This window comes from Malus domestica, chromosome 15, assembly GCF_042453785.1.
Source record: "Malus domestica chromosome 15, GDT2T_hap1".
Taxonomy (NCBI): Eukaryota; Viridiplantae; Streptophyta; class Magnoliopsida; order Rosales; family Rosaceae; genus Malus; species Malus domestica.
Window position 1 is genome coordinate 26,689,343 of NC_091675.1, and position 6,989 is coordinate 26,696,331.

At 40.5% G+C, this 6,989-nt stretch overlaps 1 long non-coding RNA gene across 1 annotated transcript; it reads right to left on the bottom strand.

Moving 5' to 3' along the window:
• Positions 1–2,917: 2,917 nt before the first annotated feature.
• Positions 2,918–3,706, bottom strand: LOC139192056 (uncharacterized). Its single transcript, XR_011575833.1, has 2 exons — positions 3,399–3,706; positions 2,918–3,302 (listed from the first exon to the last, which is right to left on the bottom strand). It is a non-coding gene; the product is annotated as an uncharacterized lncRNA (long non-coding RNA).
• Positions 3,707–6,989: the final 3,283 nt, after the last annotated feature.

Sequence of the window (6,989 nt, forward strand, 5' to 3'; positions counted from 1 at the left end):
GAGCGCCTCTTCGATTTCTGAGATCGGCCTTCGTGGTCTTTGAGCAGCCCAACTTTTGAGAAAGCAAACGCCTCTTCGATTTCTGAGATCAACCCTCGTGATCTCTAAGCAGCCCAGTTTTTGAGAAAGCAAACGCCTCTTCGATTTCTGAGCAGGCGCCTCTTCGATTTCTGAAGCTCCGTCGAGTGCAGATTTTTATAGAGGCTGGCATTAAGTTCCAAAGCACACTTGAATCTCCACCAGTAGAAGCTTCATTCTTGCACTTCTAAGATCTTGATTTGTCCGACCTCTTCTCTCTTCAACACCTTTGAAAATGTCTGGCCCCTCCGACCGTCGTTTTGACTTGAACCTTGTTGAAGAGGCAGCCCCGCCTTCTCCAGACAACATATGGCGCCCATCCTTCGTCTCCCCTACTGGTCCTCTTACCGTTGGGGATTCCGTGATGAAGAATGATATGACCGCTGCGGTGGTGGCCAGGAACCTTCTCACTCCCAAAGATAACAAACTACTTTCCAAACGGTCTGATGAGTTAGCTGTTAAGGATTCGCTGGCTCTCAGTGTTCAGTGTGCAGGTTCTGTGTCTAATATGGCCCAACGCCTATTTGCTCGAACCCGCCAAGTTGAATCATTGGCGGCTGAAGTGATGAGTCTCAAACAGGAGATTAGAGGGCTCAAGCATGAGAATAAACAGTTGCACCGGCTCGCACATGACTATGCTACAAACATGAAGAGGAAGCTTGACCAGATGAAGGAAACTGATGGTCAGGTTTTACTTGATCATCAGAGATTTGTGGGTTTGTTCCAAAGGCATTTATTGCCTTCGTCTTCTGGGGCTGTACCGCGTAATGAAGCTCCGAATGATCAACCTCTGATGCCTCCTCCTTCTAGGGTTCTGTCCAGTACTGAGGCTCCAAATGATCCCCCTCCGGTGCCTTCTCTTTCTGGGGCTCTACCGACTGCTGAGACTTCTCCTAAGCAACCTTTGTGAAGGCTCCGTCTTGTGTGTTTATTTTGACTCATGTATATGTACATATTTGTAGCTGATCGGGGATATCAATAAATAAGCTTTCCTTCATTTCAACGTATTGTGTTAAATACACCAAAGCCTTCTTCGCTAAGTTCTTTGAATTTTCTTTTGTTGAAGCTTGTATGTTGAAGCTTTCTGAGTGGAGCATGTAGGTTGGGGTAGTGTTCCCTTAATTTCCCGAGTGAGGAAAACTTCTCGGTTGGAAACTTGGAAAATCCAAGTCACTGAGTGGGATCGGCTATATGAATCTTAGAACGCCATTGTGCTCGATCCTGTGTCATGTCCTTTGTTAGATCCAAGTACTCTAAGTCTTTTCTTAGAGTCTCTTCCAAAGTTTTCCTAGGTCTTCCTCTACCCCTTCGGCCCTGAACCTCTGTCCCATAGTCGCATCTTCTAATCGGAGCGTCAGTAGGCCTTCTTTGCACATGTCCAAACCCCCGTAACCGATTTTCTCTCATCTTTCCTTCAATTTCGGCTACAGGCAAAATAGTGAATGAGAAAAAAAAAAAAAAGTTGAAAAAAAATTGTTATGCCGTGGAAAAAACAGAGGAAAAAAAATAAAAAAGTACGGCTAGTTTATATAAATAAAAAAATGATGATCTTATGTTCTAAATGCTTCAAATGCTTTACAGTACAGTTGGATCTCTCCTGTGTGAAGAAATTCTGTAATGCTCTACGATTTCTTTGGACTTTGTTTTTCCATTCCATTTCTTGTTTAGCCACTTAACCCTTAGCATTAGTACAACCTTGTGAAAGACTTTTTGATCCAAGAAATTACGTGATATTGATAGCGAGCTAGGTGGACAAGCAAGCATATGGCGAGATGTACAATGATGATTTTAAGAAGCTTGAAATTGCATTGACATGGCTATTACACACACTACACTCCAGGTTGGTTCGATTCAAATTTGGTTAACTCTTGGATAATGTCTTGAACTATTCTTGCTTATTTCTTGAAAATTATCTCATGGTTGGTGTTATCTTAAATATTAAACTTTGGGAAGTTAGCTATTAATTTGTTTTTGTTGAGTCTTTGTGTTTTCTTTTGTTTGGCTCGAGGACAGCAAAATCTAAGTTTGGTGTAGGAACTGAGGAGCCATCTGCCTGTTGTTCACACCTAAGAAAGGAAACATCATATGATGATCTTGAACTTTCCACAGATCCCATTGCTACCCAAGTCTATATGTCACACATTCTCTTTCAAGAGGCTGCAAAGCAACCCACAGCTGCAGGAAAGCTTCGAAACTGACAGTGCAACCGCATAGCCCTTTACACTTGAGAAAATTCATGTGGAGTCCTGCAAGAAGGCTAAAATCTACAAGAAAAAGAAGAAGCTTAATGGCAGCCCAATTCTTCGTCAAGAAATTCGACCAATAAAAAAATTATGGGTGTTAAATATAAGGTTTAAGTCAGTTCGACACAGACATCAACCTATTTGTAAAAGCCCCTATTTGCTTACAAAAATTCATTCACACGGAAGGGTGGATATCAAAGATTCAACCAATGAATTTAAATGCACAATTCAAGTCAATCCTTACCTACCATTGTCCTATGATACTGCAAAAGAGTGGTTGATTTTAAAAGGACAAGTAACGTGATCATCAGTTCCTCTACGTCTAGCTATAGACGTTCACTAAAACGTTAATTAGGAGGCAACCCAATTTTTCGAAACTCTTTTCTTTTTATTTCCATTCATTTTATTTTCTTGCTTTTATTCTTTATCACAAAAAAATAAAAATAAATAAATAAAATTGAAAAACACAAAAGTAGTCATTTTTTTAGTTAATCAGTATTTTATTTTGGGTTTATCCTAGTTAGATTTTTAATATGTGATCTTTGCAGGTTGCATTTGGAGACAATTTAGCCCTAGATATCCACTGAGCGGGCAAATTCAACTGAATTATGCATTCAGCAGCATTCATCATCAACGAAAAGTGCAGAAATTAATCCAATGCAGAAACATGCACATGCAGAGTTCCAGAAATACTCAGAGTGGGGTTGGTGATGAAGCCCTTTTTGCATTGCTTGGCACCCCATCTCACTCAACCACTCCCTTGCATTTTATTTAAAATATTATTACAGACAAGTTTGGTGGTGGGATCGAAGCAACACAGAAGGGTGCATGATCCATTTGGTGCAACGTTTAGCTCAAGATTCATCACATTTATTCAGGGCAGCATGCATACAAAAGAGAAACAAAAATACATGAGTATAATGGAAATAGGACAGCGACCACATTGGATGTAGAGAAACTGATTCAACTCCTAGCACAAATCTGGGATGCATGCACCAAAAAATTGAATCACAAATCCAAGGACTATGTTCAACAGATGTATATCGAAAACTAAGTTTTCGGGGTTAAGGCTTATACCTGTAATTCTGACCGTGAGGATTTTGAGATGTCTGCTACTTGGTTCCCTTTGGATTTGTGCACCCGTGCCAATTCTGTCTCTGCGGATCTTCTTCTAACCACGAATTGGATCTGCATCAAACCCAACTCACATGCATGATGAGTCCAGAGTCTTTTTCAGAATAAATAAAATCCGAAGTTTGGGGGTTGCAGGTTGTAGTTTGAATATGAGATACGATTTTGGACAAAATGGCAATGGTGGCAAGGCTAGAAAGTAGAGATGGGATGAAGGTTAGAGATAAGGAGTTTTCACGGCTCTGGGCTCGAGGTGAAATGCTGGAGAGAGATGGAGACCCTCTCAACGATAGATTTTTCAGTTTGATCATCACATGAGGTGGTATATCACGTATCCCTATATAAATTATGGATTATGTGTGTTAAAAGGTTAATAACTTAAAAATTAAAATTTTCCACCACCGTATAAAAGCATGTGATGTACCATCCGTATTCCCATAAGAACTAAAAATTTCTCCCTCTCAACGGCTACGGTGTGAAAAATGAGGAAATGAGCAATGGAATGCTGAGAGCTTAAATGGGTTTTCTACCAGCACGTGTGGCTTCATCACTGTTGTCCGTGCGTGTTTCGTGTGTGCCAGCAAACTGGAAGGTTGCGGGTTCGACTCTCCAAAGCACTGAGATGGTCATTTCTTTTTCATTATTTTTCCAGTGCATGTTCTCCCTGCACGAGGTTACCACTTCGAATCCAAGTGCCTCTGTTTTCCTTTCTTTCTTCATTTTTCTATTTTATAATTTCTTATTTGTTTTTTTTTAATTTTTGTTTGTTTGCTTATTTATTTTTAGTTTTTATTAGTTTTCTATGGCAGTCTTATTCATTTGAGTTCTTTTTATAGTTTTATTTTATTTTTGTCATGTTTATTTTTCACACTTTGACAATAATGTGTGTCACATCTCGACCCAGGCACCCAACCCATTCCGAGCTCGACTCCGCCGTAGCACGATATTGTCCGCTTTGGGCCCCGACCACGTCCTCACGGTTTTATTTTTGGGAATTCACACGAGAACTTCCCAGTGGGTCACCCATCCTGGGAATGCTCTCGTCCAAACTCGCTTAACTTCAGAGTTCGGATGGAACCCGAAGCCAGTGAGTTCCCAAAAGACATCGTGCTATGTAGAGATGAGAATATATATATATATATATATATATAAGGCTTACAAGATCCACTCCCCTGGGCGATGTGGGATGTCAAAATCCACCCCCCTTAGGGGCCCGACGTCCTCATCGGCACACTTCCAGCCAGGAATTGGCTCTGATACCAAATTGTCACATCCCGGCTCGGGCCCCCACCACATCCCGGGCTCGATTCCGCCGTAGCACGATATTATCTGTTTTGAGCTTCGACCACGCCCTTATGGTTTTGTTTTTAGGAACTCACACGAGAACTTCCCAGTGGGTCACCCAAACTCACTTAACTTCAGAGTTCCGATGGAACCCGAAGCCAGTGAATTCCCAAAAGGTCTCGTTCTAGGTAGAGATGGGAATATACATATAAGGCTTAAATGATCCACTCCCCTGGGCGATGTGGGATGTCACAATGTGTGATTTAAGTTTTGGGTGTGGGAAATAAGAATTTTTAGGTTTTTAATTTTTGAGTCGATTAAAAAAAAATTCATTCTTTTTAAGTTAATATCCATAGAATATTTTAAACGTTAGAACAAATGGACATGGTGAAGGTTAATCCCATAATAGAGTATTTTCTATTTATCGTTGCTTAGACACTAATTCATGAGTTATACTTTGAAATTTTGCACATTCACATCAAAATGGTTTGTGGGGAGTGAGATTGAAACACTTACTATTAGTCTAAGTTTATTTCTTATTTTTTTTTGTTTTAAGTAAAATAAAGGTTAGCACTTGTTATGAATAAAGTAATAATTGTTCCACCCGAGGTTTTACTTAGTCACCGAGCCAGTCATGCCTGATCATCAGTGATTATCGCGTCAAACGATAGAGTTTTGGCATAGGGCATGGTGGTTAGTTGATTTCATAGCCTTTTTAGCTCGAGTTAGTAAGTCCTTAGGGGTGTTCTACACCTAGTGCCCTAAAGCCTTAGTGGTTTGGGAGTCATTGACCTAAAGCTCGTTACATGGGTTGGATCGAAAGCTTAAGGGAACTGGCATTGCACGACCACCACTGTTACTAGAAAATAAAATATATATATATATATATATATATATATATAAGTTATTATGTGTGCTGACACACCCCGACCTGGAATGTTCATTAGGACTCCAAATCGAGATGTGCTGGCCGACACCTGGAAGGTGACGAAGCCATAAAGTGTGATGATGTGAAAAAAAAAGTGAATAAATTTAAACCTAAGAGTGCCTAAATACCAGAGTGCGCTGGTGAGAGGGAATGAACCCACTTCACATGTGACATTAAAGCATAAGTAAGTACAGTAGAGTGGATAAGGATTATACCCTTAGAAGTAACCAACTATCCTGAGATTTGCCAAGAATCCTCGTCGATACGAACTTTCAGCAAATTAAACCTGGAGGGGCGCAAAACAGAAAGTGTGAGTGGGTAAAAACAAAGCTTTTCAAAAACCATTTCAATTATTAAAGGTAGTAACCCCTCGCCGTAAAATTTGTATAATTTCCCAGAAATAAAATATATACATTGTTGATGCACAAAATCAGTGAGGACTTTGGTACAAACAGAAAATGTTAAGTTTGTGACCTTCACTAGATTGCTCCGGTCACTAGTGTGGATAAGTATGTAAATGGATAGAGACATGGAAGCAAACACAAGATCTACGTGGTTCACCCAGATTGGCTACGTCCACGAAGTAGAGGAGTTCTCATTAATTGTGAAGGGTTTATACAAGTACATAGGTTCAAGCTCTCCTTTAGTGAGTACTAGTGAATGATTTAGTACAAATGACATTAGGAAATATTGTGAGAGAATGATCTCTATTTATAGAAGAGAGTTTCTAGTTTCATTCTGACATTGACATGTGTCATGTTGTGATTAGCTTCTGATGTTGACATGTGTCGCGCTATGATTGGCTTCTGATGTCGACACGTGTCGCACTGTAATTGGCCTTCTGGTTGAAGGGAAACTCTTCTGGGTCCTTGACGGTATAACGTTAACCGGTGCTCAGTAGTTTTGGGATTGGTCAAGTATGGTACAAACGGTGCTCCCCTAAGTTCTCGAGTGAGGGAAACTCCTCGGTTGGGGACTTGCAAGATCCAAGTCATTGAGTAATCACGAAACTTCTAAGTACCGAAGTGTGGTATCATTTTCACTTCCCTTATCTGTCTTATATGTAGATGTGGCATCTTTTTTTAAAGTACTTTTCCTCCATCCAGGGGTGGTATCTTTAACCGATGAAGATGCACAAGGTAATGTATCAATTTCACTTGAAGCTTACTTGTAGTTTCGGGCTTGGTCAAGTGCGATACAAACCCTATAGTAGGAGTACCCCAAGTCACCGAGCTAGGAGATTTGCCGAATGAGGTAACATACAAGGTAAGCAATCAGACTTCCAAGCAAGCAACTTGGATCGGAGGTTCGACTTCGGCTTCCGG